The sequence below is a fragment of the Callithrix jacchus genome, chromosome 14 (genome assembly GCF_049354715.1).
Source record: "Callithrix jacchus isolate 240 chromosome 14, calJac240_pri, whole genome shotgun sequence".
NCBI classification, from domain to species: Eukaryota; Metazoa; Chordata; class Mammalia; order Primates; family Cebidae; genus Callithrix; species Callithrix jacchus.
In genome coordinates this window covers 111,139,322-111,159,355 of record NC_133515.1, presented here as the reverse complement: position 1 = coordinate 111,159,355, position 20,034 = coordinate 111,139,322, and the positions used below count along the sequence as shown (strand labels likewise).

The 20,034-nt window shown below is 41.7% G+C and overlaps 1 long non-coding RNA gene across 1 annotated transcript in view; it reads left to right on the top strand.

Moving 5' to 3' along the window:
• Window positions 1-14,665: 14,665 nt before the first annotated feature.
• LOC118147418 (uncharacterized) overlaps window positions 14,666-20,034 on the top strand; it is a 308,430-nt gene continuing 303,061 nt past the window's right edge. Inside the window, exon 1 of the long non-coding RNA XR_004733848.3 lies at window positions 14,666-14,854. This is a non-coding gene — a long non-coding RNA (uncharacterized LOC118147418). The remainder of the gene's footprint in view (window positions 14,855-20,034) is intronic.

Here is a 20,034-nt window from a genome sequence, read left to right as displayed (position 1 = left end):
GAATGACTAGTTCAGTGTGAAAAGGAAAAAAATCCAGGGTTAGCTGGTGACATGGTTTGGCTGCATGTCCCCACCCAAATCTCACGTCGAATTACTGTTTGAACAGGACAGAATGAGATATTGATACTGATGCAGGCACAGTCATAGGTTAGATGGTGGTAATCTCTCTGGTTGCTTTCACATTTTCAAATGAAGCATACAGTCATTTCAGCAATTGAGAATGAAGAGAGGATGTAAGAAATTTTAAGAGAATAAAGGATATACAATGAAAGGTTAAGTAAACTTACAAGATAAATGGACAATGATGAATGCCAATTTAAAGGTTATATCTTGAGATTTTGTCCCTGTAAAGTGATCCTGATCCAGACCCCGAGAGAGGGTTCTTTGATCTTGCACAAGAAAGAATTCAGGACAAGTCCACAGTGCAAAGTGAAAGCAATTTTATTGAGAAAATAAAGGAATAAAAGAATGGTTACTCCATAGGCAGAGCAGCCCCAAAAGCTGCTGATTGCCTATTTTTATTGTCATTTCTTGATTATATGTTATTGACAAGGGATGGATTATTCATGCCTCCCATTTTTCAACCACACAGGGAAAGTTCTTGACATTGCCATGGCATCTGTAAACTCTCATGGTGCTGGTGGGGATGCAGCAGTGAGGCTGATCCGAGGTCACTCTCGTTGCCATCTTGGTTTTGGTGGGTTTTGGCCAGCTTCTTTACTGTATCCTGTTTTATCAGCAAGGTCTTTATGACCTGTGTCTTGTGCCAACCTCTGATCTCATCTTATGATTTAGAATGGCTAACCATCTGGGAATGTAGCCCAGAAGGTCTCAGCCTCATTTTACCCAGCCCCTATTCAACATAGAGTGCTCTTGTTCAAACACTCCTGACAATTTGAAAAGAAAAAATGGAAAGGAAAATAAGGATGATAAATTCAAGTTGGAAGATGAGAGAGCTTTCTTTGAGACAAAGTTGGCAATCATAGAGGATGGCTTAGGGAGGCATGAAAGAGAATATGTGATATTTTTAGATATTGAGAAATTTTAATAATGAAGCCTAGGCTAGATAGTTATACAATTGCTTTTAAAATTTAAGACTAGGAAAAAGATTGTAAGTTGCTATTTATCAGGAAATATGATGGTGCCTAAAGAAGTACAACATAGGAAGAGAAAGAAAGTTTAAGGGGGCTCTGGAGTGAAGCGCTTCTTGGGGGACATGCCTTGAAGCCGTTGGCATGGAGTCAATAGTAAGTACCACTGGACATCATCTTTTTTTTTTTAAATTATACTTTAAGTTCTGGGATACATGTGCAGAATGTGCAGGTTTGTTGCATAGGTATACACGTGCCATTATGGTTTGCTATACCCGTCAACCTGTCATCTACATTAGGTATTTCTTCTAATGCTATCCCTCACCTAGACCCCCCACCCCCTGACATGTCCCGGTGTGTGACGTTCCCCTCCCTGTGTCCATGTGTTCTCATTGTTCAACTCCCACTTATGAGTGAGAACATGCAGTGTTTGGTTTTCTGTTGCAGTGTTAGTTTGCTGAGAATGATGGTTTCCAGCTTCATCCATGTCCCTGCAAAGGACACAGACATCCTTTATTATGGCTGCATAGTATTCCATGGTGTATATGTGCCACATTTTCTTTATCCAGTCTATCATTGAGGGGCATTTGGGTTGGTTCCAAGTCTTTGGTATCGTGAATAGTGCTGCAATAGACACACATGTGCATGTGTCTTTATAGTAGAATGATTTATAATCCTTTGGGTATATACCCAGTAATGGGATTACTTGGTCAACTGATATTTCTGGTTCTAGGTCCTTGAGGAATCGCCACACTGTCTTCCACAATGGTCAAACTAATTTACACTCTCACCAGCAGGATAAAAGCACTCTTATTTCTCCATATCTTCTCCAACATCTGTTGTTTCCTGGCTTTTTAATGATTACCATTCTAACTGGCATGAGATGGTGTCTCATTGTGGTTTTGATTTGCATTTCTCTAATGATCAGTGATGATGAGCTTTTTTTTCATGTTTGTTGGCCACACAAATGTCTTCTTTTGAAAAGTGTTTGTTCATATTCCTTGCCTACTTTTTGATGAGATTGTCTATTTTTTTCTTGTAAATTTGTTTAAGTTCCTTGTAGATTCTGGATATTAGCCCTTTGTCAGATGGATAGATTGCAAAAATGTTCTCCCATTCTGTAGGTTGCCTATCCACTCTGATGATAGTTTCTTTTGCTGTGCAGAAGCTCTTTAATTAGATCTCATTTGTCAATTTTGGCTTTTGTTGCCATTGCTTTTGGTGTTTTAGTCATGAAGACTTTGCCCATGCCTATATCCTGAATGGTATTACCTAGGTTTTCTTCTAGGGTTTTTATGGTTTTAGGTCTTATGTTCAAGTCTTTAATCCATCTTGAGTTAATTTTTGTGTAAGGTGTAGGGAAGGGGTCCAGTTTCAGTTTTTTTGCATATGGCTACCTAGTTTTCCCAACGCTATTTATTAAGTAGTGAATCCTTTTCTCATTGCTTGTTTTTGTCAGGTTTGTCAAACATCAGATGGTTGTAGATGTGTGGCATTATATCTGAGGTCTCTGTTCTGTTCCATTGTTCTATGTATCTGTTTTGGTACTAATACCATGCTGTTTTTGTTACTATAGCCTTGTAGTATAGTTTGAAGTCAGGTAGCATGATACCTCCAGCTTAGTTCTTTTTGCTTAGGATCATCTTGGCTATCTGGGCTCTTTTTTGGTTCCATATGAAATTTAAAGTCGTTTTTTAAATCCTGTGAAGAAAGTCAGTGGTAGCTTGGTGGGAATAGCAATGAACGTATAAATTACTTTGGGCAGTATGGTCATTTTCATGATCTTGATTCTTCCTATCCATGAGCATGGAATGTTTTTCCACTTGTTTGTGTCTTCTCTTATTTCATTGAGCAGTAGTTTATAGTTCTCCTTGAAGAGGTCCTTCACATCTCTTGTATGTTGTATTCCTAGGTATTTTATTCTCTTTGTAGCAACTGTGAATGGGAGTTCACTGATGATTTGGCTCTCTGTTTGTCTATTATTGGTGTATAGTAGTGCTTGTGATTTTTGTATACTGATTTTGTATCCTGAGACTTTGCTGAAGTTGTTTATCAGCTTAAGGGGATTCCAGGCTGAGATGGTGCAGTTTTCAAAATATACAATCATGTCATCTGCACACAGAAACAATTTGATTTCCTCTTTTTCTCTTTGAATACCCTTTATTTCTTTTTCTTGCCTGACTTCCCTGGCCAGAACCTCCAGTACTATGTTGAATAGGAGTGGTGAGAGAGGGCATCCTTGTCTTGTGCCAGTTTTCAAAGGGAATATTTCCAGTTTTTGCCCATTCAGTATGATATTGGCTGTGGGTTTGTCATAAGTAGCTCTTATTATTTTGAGATACATTTCATTAATACCTAGTTTATTAAGAGTTTTTAGCATGAAGTGGTGTTGAATTTTATCAAAGATCTTTTCTGCATCTATTGAGATAATTAAGTGGTTTTTGTCATTGGTTCTGTTTATGTGATGGATTACGTTTACTGATCTGTGTATGTTGAACCAGCCTTGCATCTCAGGGATGAAGCTGACTTGATTATGGTGGCTAAGCTTTTTGATGTCCCACTGGATTTGGTTTGCCAGTATTTTATTGAGTATTTTTATATAGATGCTCATTAGGGATATTGGCCTGAAATTTTCTTTTTTAGTTGTGTCTCTGCCAGGTTTTGGTATCAGGATGATGCTGATCTCATAAAATGACTTAGGGAGGAGTATTGGACATAATCTTTTAAAGACTTAGCATTATATCAAGTTAGATTTGAGAGGACTGAGACACTAATAATAGAATATTTCAAGCATTTTTCCATGAATTGAAGATGATACAATTAGGCAGGGCAAAAGATTTCCAGTGGTGATTCTTTTTGTTTTTACTATAGTGTTTAGTAACATGGTGTGAATCTTAGTGAGATTCCCTTGTTTGTGAGGTGTTACTTCCTTCTTCCTGTTTTTCGGATTCTCACTTTGTCTTTTGATAGTATGATAATAATGTATCTGGGTACAGATCCCTTTGAGTTTTTATTCTAGAGTTTGTTGAGCTTAGTGTTAAGCTAATGATTAAACAGAGATTTCCTGAAATGTTTTGATTCAATGTCTCCAGAATTTTCTGAGGGATTCTGTATGTGTTTTGGGATATGCCTTCAATATTCCAGCAGTGAGTTTACAACTCTGTCTTAGCCTTAACTTCCGGCTCATGCAGAGCCTCAAGGTCAGCTAGAGGTGAGGGTTTAGGGCCTTCTCAGATCTTTCCTGGGCATGCACACAGCTATGCACACGTAATCTTGATTCTTAAGGATATGTCAGAACTTTGCAAAGTCCCCTGTAAGCACCTTACTTCCTTGTTTTTCCTTAGTACTAAAAAGTTTTTTGGTCAGAGTCTTATTAGCCCCAACTAGTATTATCATGTCAGGTAGCTGTGATGTTAAACAACTGCCATTAATTGTTTTTGACAAATGGTCCGGGGATAGGGCCATTCGTACAGAGAGAACCCTGAGGTCAAAGAAAAGCAAGCCTTGAGAGTGGAGCTTTCGTAACACTGTCAGACAGGTCAAATAGTGACAGTTTTCTGAGTATGAGTGTTTGGGGAGCTCCAAAAGCCACTCTTCTTTCCCCAGGGCGTGCTGAGCTGCAGTTTTCAAAGCAACTGTATAAGTCCACTAATTTTCAAGGCTACCCTTGAGCTTGAGAGAGAGAGACAGAGAGGTTGGAACAGACGAGTTCAAATGGCACAGAGCTTATTGTTATTACTGACATTCCGTTCGTTTTTCTTAAATAAATGCTCCTTGGGTAGCTGTAACCTTTCGATTAATTTCTAGAGTTCCAAAAAAGGTGATTTGGGTACTTTTAGCTAGTATTCTTCTTACTTTTGTGGAGGAGTGGGCTTTGGGTGGTCATTACTCTGCTGTTTCAGAAGTGCTTCTCCATAAAATTCTTGACATGCAAATAGTGGGAATGCTGGTTTCCTTGGTGCTATACCTGCCACATATTTTTAATTCTGTTCTCTCTCTGTTCATAGAAGTACAAGAAGTAGATTAGCACGTCAGCTGCCCAGACAGCAATTTTGCTGCGGGTGGCACATGAGGTCCTCTGTCCCATATACCCACAATCTCTATGAGTGATATACGTGATAGCTTCCTTCCCTTGACATTGAGTGGGTATCTTTTCCCCCTCTGCTTATGGGAAAGAGGGAAGGGAAATTGAAGTACTCTCCACTGAACCAGTGATGAGGATGACCATATAACTTATCATTGGAAACAGGATGCTTTTGATAGTGAGAAGTGGGTACTGAAAATAATTTATGTATGTGTGTGAAAAGCAAGAGAGAGAAAGGGAGAGAGGAAAGGGGGACAGGGAAGTACAGAGATTTCTTGACCACAAAGTCAATTTTATAAAATTGGTGCCTCTGAAGATAGTTTTATTTAAAACATTTCAAAACAAGCTTGTATTTATTTATTTATTGACTGAGTCTCAGTCTGTTGCTGGAGTGCAGTGGCATGATCTTGGCTCACTGTAATCTCCGCCTCCTGGGTTCAAGCAATTCTCCTGCCTCAGCCTCCCAAACAGCTGGTGTTACAGGCATGCACTACCACACCTGGCTAATTTTTGTATTTTTAGTAGACACAGGTTTTCACCATGTTGGCCAGGCTGGTCTCGAACTCCTGACCTCAGGTGATCCACCCGCCTTGGCCTCCCAAAGTGCTGGGATTACAGGAGGGAATCACTGCGCCTGGCCAAAACAAATTTTCATATAAATTAAATACAAAATATCTATGTACATGAAAGCAAAACAAATAGATGCTTTTAATATGGGTTATCTAAATTTTAAAAAAGCAAAATAACTATACATACTCATATGTGTTTATTACTTTCTTAAAATTATTTAACACTGTATTTCTGGTACTTTTCCCAAAGATGTGTGCTTTAATATAGTCTAATCATTTTTAATTTTTAAAGAAATTTCCTGAAATCTTCTTCAAAGTAGAATTTTGTGATGAGGAAATTTGAACTGTTTCGTGTCTCCCATGGACTCTCCTCTCTGTGCTCTCCTATTAGATTTTTAATTTGAGGAAGTCCGCTCTCTGGAAGTGCTGAGGGACCTGATAACTAACAGCAATTTTGCTAAACCTATGAAACTCTCAATACTACTTTAAAAATACTGAAATTGTAAATATTTTAAGCAAATATTTTGTAAATACTGTCTTTGTGTCTCCATTTAAGATGCCATTCAGTGACAAATATTTTTACAAGACAAAATTAATCAAAGAAGTTGTTTCTATTGATATTCTTTTAATTTTCTATTAAATTTATATGCTACAAAATCACGGAGCCTCTTAGTTTTATCCCATTTTGGTACAAAATATGAATTTATCCAATTAAAAATATGTGTTTTATCAGAAAATTCTACAGGCTGAAATATCTCCAGGCAAGATTAGAGAGATTCAAAATCCACTTGAGCTCTCCTCAGTCTATGTATGTTGAAAACCTCGCTTGCTTTTGAAAGAATAAATTTCAATGAACTATTTTCAACCTTTCTTTTCTATAATTACAAACTACCAAAAGTTCAAAGGTTGGAGGTTTTGTTGTTTAATTGTTGAATAATTTTATCTAAACTTATTTTGAACAAAATGCAACCAAAATTTAGAAAAATTAAAAAAATATTTAATCTGTTGTAAGACTTATTTTGATTCACAGAGTGTTTCTCCACAGAACAAACATCTTTACAACGGGACAGACAATAGGAAGCCAAGAGAGAAAAGAGCCTATTGTCATGCTGAAGCTGTTTTTTGTTTAACAACATAAAAATTACCGAAATGTTCTTTGCTATAAAAAAATATCTGTTTTTTTTTCTGGGGGGGGCAGTTTCACTCTTATTGCCCAGGCTGGTGTGCAGTGGCATGATCTCAGCTCACCACAACCTCGGCTTCCCGGATTCTCCTGCTTCACCCTCCTGAGTAGCTGGGACTACAGGCATGCCCCACCATGCCCGGCTAATTTTGCATTTTTAGTAGAGATGGAGTTTCTTCATGTTGGTCAGGCTGGTTTCGAACTCCTGACCTCAGGTGATCAGCCTGCTTTGGCCTCCCAAAGTACTGGAATTACAGGTGTGAGCCACCGCGTCCGACCAAAAATATCAGTTTTGACGATGACAGTTTCTGTTCTGGCTGTTAGAAAAATACATGCATATCACAACCAATTCCAAGTATGTTTCTTTTCCGTAGGTCTCTTAATTTGGTAAGAATATTATTAAATAACAGCATAGGGCTCCACTTAATGTGGCTTCCTAAGATCCCTACAAAAACATCTAGTTTTGTCTTAACCGAATTTACCATATAATTCAGTCATATCAGGTGCTTTCATCTTCAACAGAACCAAATTCTAAAAACTTTCATTTTATTCCATGAGTTGAACGAAACATCAAACTACTATTGTAATTAAGTTGATTTTCTGTTTGAAGTGCCTGGTGATACTGATCTGAAACTGGCATCTCTCAAGTCTTCTCATATTCTTCTTCTGGAGCTGGGGCACCAGCAGCTGTGGCTTCACATTCTGAATTTGTGCAAGAAAGCTCAGGAGTCAGGTTAACTTAGAAAAACCAGCGTTTAAAGGTTGAGACGCAAAGGGAGATGTGATAGCTTGGACAGTTTCCATGGGATATCAGGCGCCCCTGTGGGTGGAGCTTTAGGTTTGGGGCACCTCATGGCTCCCTGGACAGCCAACACAGGTTACTGTATTCCAGCCATCCTCTCATCATTGCTCTGTGGGCTGGGTCTGGAGCCGGGGCTTTTAAGCACAGCATCCAGCTAACAAAGCCAGCACCACAGGCAAGCACTCGGCTGGGACTTCCAGACCATGGGGGCAGTAACAATGCCCTGTGTGTGTGTTATGCAGTCTCCCTGCTTTGGCAGGAAGCTGAGCTATTCCAATCCCCATGTGTGCTTTGAGAAAGCACCTGCCTGCTTCTTCATGGTGGTTGGCCCTTCCTGGCTGCACATTCTCGCGGATGTGCAGATCCACAAACAGCTCTGTAGATGGTAGAGCCTGCTCCTGGGGCAGCTGCCTCCTCCCTGCTATTCTGCCCTGAACATGTCTGCCCCCATTACCTCCATGATCTTCTACCTTTGCTGCTCACCAAGACATCCAGGGTCTGTTTGGGGGTTCCCTCCCTGCCCTTGGGCCTGGAACCTCCTCCAGGCAGCAGATGGGCAATCCTGGGTTCCCTTTTTGTTTTTATTCGCTTAGGGAGTGTGGTCCTGCAATGCCAGCTGTCTGAAAATCTTAAATTGTTGTCTGGTTTTCTAGTTACTTAAGCAAAGAGAGTAAACCCAGTCCCTGTGACTACATCTTTGCCTGAAACAGACGTCCTAGGTTTTGCCTTTTCACGGGTAGTTTGAAGAGCTTGATTTCTTGGCAAGATTTCTCTGTCCCAAAGAGAACATTCTTTTGCCCTTTTTCCCTTTTGGTGAGAGGATGTGGAGGATAATAGATTAGGAGGGTAAGAAATACTCGAGAAGTAGGTAGAGAGATTTTGCCAAGCAAAGATAAACAATTACAGGCTATGTGATGATTTTTCTTCCTGGGGTGATTTGAATCCGTTTTTTTTCCCCCTGAGAAACTGAGGTGAAGGCATCAGAGGGAAGGATGCCTCTCTCCACTTAATCCACCCTCCCTGGAACCTGTCCAGCCTCTTTGCAGAGGCACAGCATGAATGGGCAGGAATGCAGTCGAATTCAGGTCAGAGTTTGCTTTTAATCACTCTGTAGCAGACATGTGGGACACAGAGCCCTGGGTAGAGATTTATCTCTTCACTGAGCTCTGGTCCCACCAGAGTGCGCACACCTGCACACACACCTGCATGCACACCTGTACACAATGGAAATCCTTGGCATGTGAGTCTTTATAAAAAGGCATCACACATCCTCATTAAACATAATTGTCTTGACTCAGGATGAATACTAACAAGACAAATTAACGTTTTATGGTGTGTTTGTGGTCTTTGGTCTGCTGTTTTTCAGCTGGTCTTTTTCTGGCTCTGCTCTGCCAGCTAGCTCTTCTCACTGCGTGCATGGTGCTTGTCTAGATAGTCCTTCTTCCTGGCTGTAATTTGCTACTTTCAAGTCAATATGGAATAGAGACAAGATAACAAAATTTGTTATATGGACCTGTAAATCAAGAGTGCTGAAGATGAGGGTAAATGCAGGGACTGGGGGGGTGCAAGGGAGGGAGGTTCCCATTTGTCCAAAACATTGATTTTGTGTCCACTGTTGCAGCTGCTGTGGTGCCTGCCTGGTGCATCGTGGATGAGACCTGGTAGAGCAGGAAGTTGTATGTCTCCTGTACGTCCAAAATAGGCAGCTCCCTTTGTTTGGTTTCCTGGCCATTTCCTGCTGCCTTTTGGGGGCTGTCTATACGTGTGTCTTGTCTTTTCATGACATATCAGTAATGGCTGAGTAGATTCAGAAACAGGCACAAGTTGTATTTGGAGATAACAAATACCAGTTGTATTTGGAGGTGGCAGATTTATCGCTAAGATGATGGTTGATTTTAAGTGGTCTCTGTGCTTATTCAAAACGTATATCTAGAATAATTAACAGCTGGTGATTCTGCTAAACAATTGATAAGTAAGTGCAGAGAAGGCCCAGCTGTCAGTGCACATCATGGATTCATCTGATGCCTCATTTGCCCCTTAGTAAGCATTTCCCATTTTAAATGCTTGCACAAAATACTTAAAAAGAAATATGAAGCTGGGATAGGAACTTGGGGGTTGAGAATGCTCTGCCCAGATAATCTTTGGAATAAATTTTAGATATGGTGTGACTGGCATCATTACTGGCAATGTCAACACACGTTGGCTTAAAAGTTTCTGTCTCATATTTTGAGGTGGGGAAACAAGTTTACAGACTGGTTAAGCTGACCCCTGCTCTGAAAATTGAGAAAAAAAGCACATATAAGAAATACTCAAAATTTAAAAAAATTTACAATGTTTTTTTCTCTTATTTATTTCTCATGCTGACGTATTTTGACCTATTCTGATGTTCTGCATAGTAGGCAAATTCCTGATGGCTGTGTATGTTAGTCTGTTCTTACACTGCTAATAAAGACCTACCCAAGACTGGAAAATCTCTAAAGAAAAAGAGGTTTAATGCACTCACAGTTTCACATGGCTGGGGAGGCCTCACAATCATAGTGGAAGTTAAAGGGGCAGAGACGCACGTCTTACATAGTGGCAAGCAAGAGGGCCTGTGCAGGGGAACTCCCATTTGAAACACCATCAGCTCTCATGAGACTTATTCATTACCACGAGAACAGTACAGGAAAGACTCACCCCCATGATTCCGTTACCTCCTATTGGTTCCCTCCCATGACACATGGGAATTATGGGAGCTACAATTCAAGATGAGATTTGGGTGGGGACACAGCCAAACCATATCACTGTGGTAGAGAGGTCAGGGGACTCTAGCTCTGCCCCAGATCTGCAGATGAGCTCCCAGCAAGGAAGACATGAGTCAATGAAAGCATGGAAAACTGACTTTGTATTTATCCTATCAACAACCTAGTTTGTTAACCAAACGTCACTGAGGCTACTCATTGTCCTTTTACAAACTTCCCTATGATAATTCCTGTAATGCTGGTTCTTTTATGAGTTCTGAAATTATTTCAAAATAGTTATATTGTTGCTTCACTCCTTTCCAGGTATTTCTACCCACCAAGAATATTCTGACAAAAACCAAAAAGTGTTTAACAACCAGCTTTCGGGGAAGGGGTGGGAAGCCCTACTATAACATTTATCTGTTTCTGTGGTATAAACATTTCGTCCATGTGGACACCCAGCTACCAAGGTGACATCACTGACCAAGCTGATGGGGAAGAGTTGTATGCAGTTGGCTCTCTGTCCCGTAGAGCAGGCTCCAGATCACCACTGCGTAGATGAAAAATACAGCTTCTTGTATTAATTTCCCCAAAGGTACATGTATTTCAAGATGTAGTTTTTAAATATCTTGAATGTGGGGCAAACTCAACATTTTGGATGAAAGGCTCTCTTTTTACTGTGAGTAAAAAGTTTTACTCACAGTAAACTTTTACATAGTATAAAGTTTAACTATGATCTTAAACTATCTTTTTATTGTGAGCACTCCTATTTCTATGAGAACTTATACAAAAGAATGAGCCCTAAAGATAGTAGGCAGTCAAGACTTGAGTTCTCATTCATATTTTGCCACAATTAGCTTAGCAGTCAATGAGAAATAGTAACCAGATGTCTAGATTGTTTCTTTCTAGTTTCATCTGTGTATATTGAAATTTTTAAAAATGGCATAACATCTACATATCATAATTAATCTTTTACTCTGCTTTCTAGGATTCTGATGAGTTTATAGGAGAACTGTTAATTGGAGAAATTTTTTAGGATTTGCTTTATTTTGGTTGCAGAAAAAATAAACATTTTGTATGCATCATATGTAAGTTGGTAAGGTTATCTAGGAGTTTGTTTTTATGAATGAAGTATGCACATATAAGCTGTGATTTTTAGTGATTACCTAGAAGCTTAGCTATGATTTCTTTTTCTTTGACATCTACAATAATACTGGATTTTTACTGAGTGGCCACTCTGCTTTCAGCATTTGATGAGGTGCTGTGGAATATTTTGGTTTGTATAAGACATAGAGTTGACCATCAGGAATTTGTGGAACATAAGAGAGTAGAAAGAATTTTTGTTTTTGTAGCATTGTGGTGAATATCAGTTGTTGTATTAGGATTTTTCAGAGAAACAAAACATATATATATATTATATATATAACACATATTATATATATGTTTTCTGTGTGTGTATATACATATATATATTAAATATATATATTATATATATGTATACACACAGATATGCACACAAGTATATGTGAATATAAATATATATATATAAATGTACATGTATATATATAGGTTACATATATAGGCTTATATAGGTTTATATGTTTGTAACGTATATAGGTTTATATAGGAATATGTATAGCTAGAGTACTTGGTATCTCTCTCTCCACACACACACACACACACACACACACACGTATATATATAGAGAGGTTTATATATTTACATGTGTGTGTATATATGTAGCTAGATATCTGTAGATGAGATTTATTAGGGGGATTAGTTCACATGATTATGGAGGCTGAGAAGTCCTACTTTGGGCCTTCTGCCAGCTGGAGAACCAGGGAAGCTGATAGTGTCACTCAGTCCAAGGCCGAAGGCCGTGGAACCAGGGGAATCTACAGTATAATCTCAGTGCAAGGCCATGGAACCAGGGGAATGTACAGTGTAATCTCAGTCCGAGGCCATGGAGCCAGGGGAATCTACGGTGTAACCTCAGTCCGAGGACATGGAACCCGGGGAATCTATGGTAATCTCAGTCCAGGGCCTTGGAACCAGGGGAATCTACAGTGTAATCTCAGTGCAAGGCCGTGGAACCAGGGGAATCTATGGTGTAATCTCAGTCCAGGGCCGTGGAACCAGGGGAATCTACGGTGTAATCTCAGTCCCAGGCTGCACGCCTGAGAACACTGAAGAGCCTGGAGTTCTGATGTCCAGGGGCAGGAGAAGAGTGTCTCAGCTCCAAAAGTGAGAGAAATGAGCACATTCTCTTTCCTCTGCCTTCTTGTTCTGTCTGGGCCTCAGCTGACTGCCTGGTGCCCTCCCATATGGGTGAAGGTGATCTTCCCCACCTGGTCCATTCAGACCCACACACTAATAGCCACTGGACACACCGTCGCAGACACACTCGGAAATAATGCTTTGCCACAGGAGTCCTCATCCCTCCATTCATGGAGTGGTACTGGTCCATGGCCAGTTAGGAACCGGGCCACGTGGCAGGAAGTGAGCATTACCCTCTGAGCCCTGCGGCCCGTTAGGTCAGCAGCAGCACTGGATTCTCACAGGAGCACGAATGCTGTCAGTCTGAGGAATTTGAACTGGAGACAATGGGGATAATGGGGACCTTCTGAGCTTGGGATTTCTATGATCAAAATCCGTTTTTAAGGAAGAACAGTCTGATGAGAGTGTGCAGATTTGGTCTGTGTCCCTTCAGGAAACAGTCTCTGCTGCAGTTTATTACAGGCCTGCCATCAACATTGCAGGGCCTGGGATAGGGGTACAGATGGAGACTCACACACTACATGTGTTTTAACATTTAAAACTTATAAACCAAACTATTAATGACTACAACAAAAATTTCTAACATTTGTCCATAATCAGTATTTGTTCATAAAACAAAATAAAAATATATGTAAAAGTATATGTTTTAAGACTGAAGTTGGAAATGTGAAATCATTCAAATTGTGGATTTGATTAGAATAATTTTTTGCTCATATTTACTGTTTTGATCAACAGCTAAATTTTCACAAAATAAACTTATAATGCCCTGTTCTCAAATTTTGTATAGGTCATGAACAGACAGAAGTCTGTTATTTCTTTACTATTTTTAGTTTTATGGAATCTAAACAGGCTGTTCTCTGCATATTATCTGTTGCTATTTCCATTTTTTTCTCTAAGCTGCATTTTTATAATTTCTGTTTCTAGCAAAATACCAATTTTCATCCATTTTTGAGATGCTAAGCAGGTCCTTTGTAGGGAAAGCTTGTAAACCAATCCCCAATCTAAAGGATTAGAAAGGAAAATATAGTTAAATTCATAATAGGAAATTTGAACATTTTACCAATAAAATATAAATTTAGACAAATTAAGAAAAATTAAGGCTATTTTTCTTTTTCTTTTTTTTTTTTTTTTTTGAGACGGAGTTTCGCTCTTGTTACCCAGGCTGGAGTGCAATGGCGCGATCTCGGCTCACCACAACCTCCGCCTCCTGAGTTCAGGCAATTCTCCTGCCTCAGCATCCCGAGTAGCTGGGATTACAGGCACGCGCCACCATGCCCAGCCAATTTTTTGTATTTTAGTAGAGACGGGGTTTCACCATGTTGACCAGGTTGGTCTCGATCTCTCGACCTCGTGATCCACCCGCCTCGGCCTCCCAAAGTGCTGGGATTACAGGCTTGAGCCACCGCGCCTGGCAAGGCTATTTTTCAATAGTACTATTTTTCTTTTAAAATACTCAAAATTATTAAAAGGCAAAATTAATGAGTATTCAAAAATCAAAATTATTCTAATAAAATAAAATGTAAAATTTAATTGTTACAAAATTTAATTAAATACTTTTATAAAAATGAATGCATTTCCTAATGCTAGTGTTTAATGTATATCTAGTTTGGTTATAAAGAATCATCATCATACTTTATGAATGCTACACCTGGAGTCCGTGTTATAATTCACTCCTGGTGAATTTAGGCCTACATATATAGAGAGATCGAAGAGTCATCTGAATTGCTTATGTTACAGAATATTACAGAGTCTCCCTCAGCCCCCTTGCCCAGCCGTTGCTAATGCCATGCTAATTAATAACCTGAACAAGCCCCAGCGGGAGCTGGTTTTGGGCTCTCCAAGGGAGGGTGTGGCAGGTGAGTGGGCTGAACCCCGTGCAGCTCGGGTCCTGACTCATCTCTGACGCTGCAGGTGCAGAGCTCGCACCCTCAGGGCTCTTAGGGGCGCTGCCTTTGTTAGGAGGATAAAGAGCAGAGATGTGGGTCCTGATTCCCTGGGCCTACGCGGGAGAGCAGCTGCCAACTGTGAGCTGGCCCCTGGGACCCAGGCTCTCTCCGCCAGGATACAGCTATTTTTCTGGTGTTTGTTCTCTGTAGGGCCTGACCCGAACCCTGCCTCTCGCAAGAATGTGAGTTAACTCTAATTTTAAATGATTTTTTTCTCTCCATCTGGCTTAGCACCACAGATTGCTATTCTGAGTTTTAATCTGCCATTTGTCCACGGGTGGCATGGATTGTCAATATCAACAATAAATTGAAGGGAGGAGAAGGTGGCCCTGTGCTCTGGTTGAGAATTTTCTCAGAAGGGGCTTGCTGTAGCACTCCACCAGGATTGAATAACAAGAGATGGTCAGTCCTTCCATTCCAGTTCAGCCTTTTTCACCTTAGTGAAGTAATTGCAGACAGCTCTAGAGAGACAGGGCAAGAATATTTGGCTTCCAGAGAAAATAACAGAACAGCTCCCAGTGATTCCCTAAATGGAATTTGGAATTATGACTCTCCCTGGCTCATCGAAGCATTGCTAGCTCTGATTCTGGGCTGCTCTGGCAAGCTGCATGTAATACTTCCATTAATGCTATGTTACATTGCAGCAAGCAAAAAGCCAGAAAGATTTCCTTCGCAAGGGTAAACCAGCCTCTTGTCTTCCTTACTTACAGTCTAGGACCTCACCACAAAATAAAAATAGTTAATCATTCTGGATATTTAGAAATGTCAGATCAGAAAGACAAAGATAGAAATCTAAATTAATGTAAGCATGGGCTGAGCTGCTCTGTGTACATGTCCACTTGAACGGATGGAAAAGACTTTGAAACAATTCATACTCTGACAAAATGCCGGTAGAGGTATAAAGCACGTCATCTGTGTCTGTTTGCTTCTTCCTTCCCCCTCTCTTTTAGGCTTCAATTGTTTCCCGAATTTCTCATATTCAGTGAGGGACTGTATTGAGCTGCTCATTTCATATGAAATGAACTGAGATTTCGTGCTAACAGGGGTTACATTAGTCCAGCTAGAGGCAAAAATCGAATATGCAGAGGTTTGGCTTGTGGTTATGATTTGCATGAGGTCAGAGTGCCATGGGCACCTAAAACTAACAGATCATCCAACAATATCAGTTCTGACCTTTGGACACCCACCAGCCTCTTGTCCCCCAGTTCAAATAGGACAGAGACCTTGGCTTGGTCTTTCTGGAGTCCTTGAGTGTCATTGCTCACAGCTGTGCCTGCAGGGAGATGAGCTTGGGGCTGCAGTGAGGGGAAGGCTGTGGACACGCCACTCCTGAGCTAGCTGTAGTGCAGCAGGGTGGGAAGGAGTGACCTGGAGTCAGAGGACATGGTTTCAGGTCCTGTTCTGTGCCTGGCTGTATGACCTTCATCATCTAGCTTGGAGTCTCTGAGCCTCAGTTTACCTATCTGAAAAACAGGCTGTCTTTTCCCTAAGATTCTTCAACAGATTAGTAAATCTACCTTAGCTAAAGTCCTCGTTGCACTAAACAACCCTCAATATATATGCTAGATATAAAACCACCTTTGCAAAATTGTGATAGAAAGAGCAAGCTGACGTAGTTGACTCCATCTTGCTTCTGACCTGTAAGCTGTCCTTTGGTCGTTCCTGGGTGAAGGCCAAGCTAACTTTGGGAGGAATTTAGTTTCTAGTTTAACCTTAAAGCAAGGATAATAACAGCCCTTCCCCAAACTAAATTGCCTTTGTAAAACTAATAAAAGGCCACAAGGTAAGGATGATGAGAGGCGCCTGAACTCTGCTAAGACGTTGGCATAGTTTCTGTAATCCTTCACTGCTCAAGGGTCATGTGGCCGGAGATCACAAGACTGTGACTTCCCCAGCTGCTCCTGTAGATGACATCACTATAATAGAACCTAAGATCAGTTTTTGGAGCTGTCTTTCAGGCTGATTCCACCTAAACTCGTGATTCATGACTCAGCTGATCCTGCAGCCCCATCCAGAGGTGGAATGAGTGCATAGAGGGGTGCGGACTGCTTTTCATACCCCTGTGATTTCATCTCCAATCCTTCAGCAGCACCCATTCCTTAGCCCCCTGCCCACCAAATTGTCTATAAAAATCCAAGCTTGAGCCTTCAGGGAGACTGATTTGAGTGTCAGCTCAGTTCTCCCACGTGGGTCAGCGTCCTGACAATTCAATTCTTTCTCCACTGCAATGATGCAGTCTCAGGGAATTCCTTTTGTCTATGCAGTGGGCAGGAAGAACCCACTGGGAGATGATAGACCAAGGTGGGAGCTAGGGAGCCTTGCCATTTCCTTAGAAGAAGGCATTGCACAGGGATGAGCAACGCATCCTCAGTGCAAGGGGCAGTGCCCTCGTCTCTTCGGCTCAGGAGGGTCTCCAGATGTCAGTGAGACCCTAGCCCCAGCCAGTGTCCAGGTTCTTGATACCGTCACAAGAAAGCATTCAGGGAAGAGTCAGAATAAGGCGAAAGGCAAGAAGCTTTTCATGCAAAGTGAAGCACACACTTCCAAGTGAAGCATGGCCAGCTGGGGATAGTGAGCCATGCACTCGGGAGATTGGGCTTCTATTTCTATGGGCTCTTCTGATCAGGGAGCAGAATAATCGTGAGGTCTTCTAGGAAACAGGCAGAGATTTCTTAGAATTCAGGTGTCACTGGTTTCCATACTAAATATGGCCATGCTCTGTTCTGTCTTGGTGCTGGAGGATGTGTGATTGAGGATGGTACTGAGCCTGTAATTAGATGTGGGTAGGGCATAGGTCAAACCTGATGCCATGTTGGACTCAGCCCATTTCAGCCGGCTAAGCCCCTTCCTCTTTGTTAGTGTCTCATCAGCCCAGGCTCACCCTTGTCCTGGTAGCTGATTTAACAGCTCTCAGCTCTTGCTGCTGTGAGAAATCGCTGCTTGATATTTTCCCGTGTCTCCTATGACCACCAAACACTCCTGTCGCACACCTATTCTCTCAAAGGATGGCTGGGCAAGTGACCAGGACTGCCAGGCATGCAGCATTCATCCTGGGACAGGGGCTTGACCTGGATCACAGTGAGGTCCCAGCTGGAGAGCCATGGCCAGGCCCCATCCCTGTTCACTGCCACCCAGCTGTGCCTGACAGCCATTTAGGGCCAAGGACAGAATTCCAGGAACTCTATGAGTGTTGAGGAAATGGAGAGGGAAAGTAAAGTGTGATTTAAAAAAATCATTTTGAATTCTAGCATGGTGTTAAAAGGAAAACCCAGCAAAGAATGATTTGTGAATCTGGCAGCCCCCACAAACCAGGACAGGTTCAGAGGGACTCTGGCCTGCCTCATGATGCAAGACTGACGGACAGAAAGAGGACAGTAAGGGAAATACGGAAGTGAGGCCAGAAACAGCTGAATTGGTTACAGCTCAGGGTTTGCCTTATTGGAACACAGTTTCAACAGTCGGCTGCCTAGGATTTGCCAAAACTCAGTGATAGGCATGAGAGTAGGTCACGGTCTGCTTACACGTCCAGCTAGGCGACAGTTCACCAAGTATGGAAAGACCCGTAGTCTGGGTTTAAAATATGTAACGTGGTAGCTTCACTACCTAGCAGTGGCTACACGTGGAAAATGAAAGTCATGGCCCCAAACACGTGGCAGCCTGCTTTCCCCGTCAGTGTGTGTTGATGGATTGGGAGTCTCCCAACACCAGGGCTCGCCCTGCCTGTCCCTGTCGGGTGATGTGGCTTCACTTTGGCCCTTCCTGTGCACAAACTCCCACCGTGTTCAGGTTTACCAGGACCCCTGACTTCTGAAAGGTGGATCGCACTTAGGAGAGGACAGCTTGGCACCAAGTGCTTTGGACTCTGGGGCAGAAGAAACTTCTTTCAGATCTGGCACTTGGCCCCTTCCCACCTGCCTCTGTCCTCCAGGTTGCCTTTTCTGCAGGCCTCCTCCTAGGGTGGCAGAGCCAGGAGTGGGGGTCGGGGGTGTCTGCTGCATGGGCTGACCTGATCAGTGGTTTCTGGGGGCCTGTTCTGTGTTGGTGCCTGGGAGAGAGAGCAGCAGGAATGCAAACCTGCCCAGATGTATTTGTCCTTTGAGATCACATCTGCTGAATTTGCTGTAAGCCAAGTTCATAAAAGGAAAGAAGATGAGGAAGGGCTACTGGATTAACATTCCTTTTTCTATAGGGTATTTCAGAAGAGAAGTCCACTAACATTTGAAAAGTGGTTCAATTTACACATTTTAAATATGTAAAACACCTAGTGACTCAAGTGAGATATACTTATTTAAAAGTGTAAGTACTTTCAAAGAATTTTACATATTAAGATAGCAAGACTTGGCCAGGCATGGAGGCTCATGCCTGTAATCCCAGCACTTTGGGAGGCTGAGGTGGGCAGAAAATCCGAGGTTGGGAGTTTGAGACCATCGTGACCAACATGGAGAAACCACATCTCTACAAAAAAATACAAAATTAGCCGAACGTGGTGGCATATGTCTGTAATCCCAGCTACTCAGGAGGCTGAGGTTCAGTTGCTTGAACCTGGGAGGCAGAGGTTGCAGTGAGCCGAGATCATGCCATTGCACTTCAGCCTGGGCAACAAGAACAAAACTCTCTCAACAACAACAACAAAAAAGCAAGACTCAACTATAAACTTTAAAAATCTGAATTTTATAAAATCAGTAATTTGGCTTCACGGTCTCAACTATTGAAGTTCTTCTGTGTTTAATATTGTGGCTACTTAGCTGAGTAACAGAATATTGAAGAATGGCCCACTGTGTCTAACTTGTGAATTAAAAAGTGCCAGAATATCAGACAAGATTATAACTATATTATCGAGAGTTGGGAATGAATGAGTAGATGTGTTCTTGGTTTGAATGCAGTTGTAAGAATGGGAACGTGAACTCAGTACTTGGTGGGGATCGTGGGTCTGGAGGGTGTTTGCTGGGGCTGTCCTGGAGAACGATATTGCCATTGTGTGAATGTGGGTGTAGTAATACGAGGGTCACTTGGACGTAGCTTTGCTTTCAAGAGATAAACTAGCACCTTCTTGCCTTTTGCCATAATTGTAAGCTGTGCTGCCAGGACTGTGTATCCCTCCTAAGTTGCTGGGCTCATGACCTCAGCCTGCCCGTGCCCCCACATGAAATCTGGCTCTTGAGTCCTTGCTTGATGTGTGACTTCAGCCTGAGTGCTCCCCTCACCCACCCAGCCACTTCGACTCCTCTGCCTGGATTCTGACCTCCTCCTGGGCGTCAGAATCCTTCTTCAACTCTTCACACATTACCCCCCTCAACTCCTCAGGCACGTACCCCTTCTTCTCTCAGCTCTGTCAAATGAAAACACTTTTTCAGTTTTACAT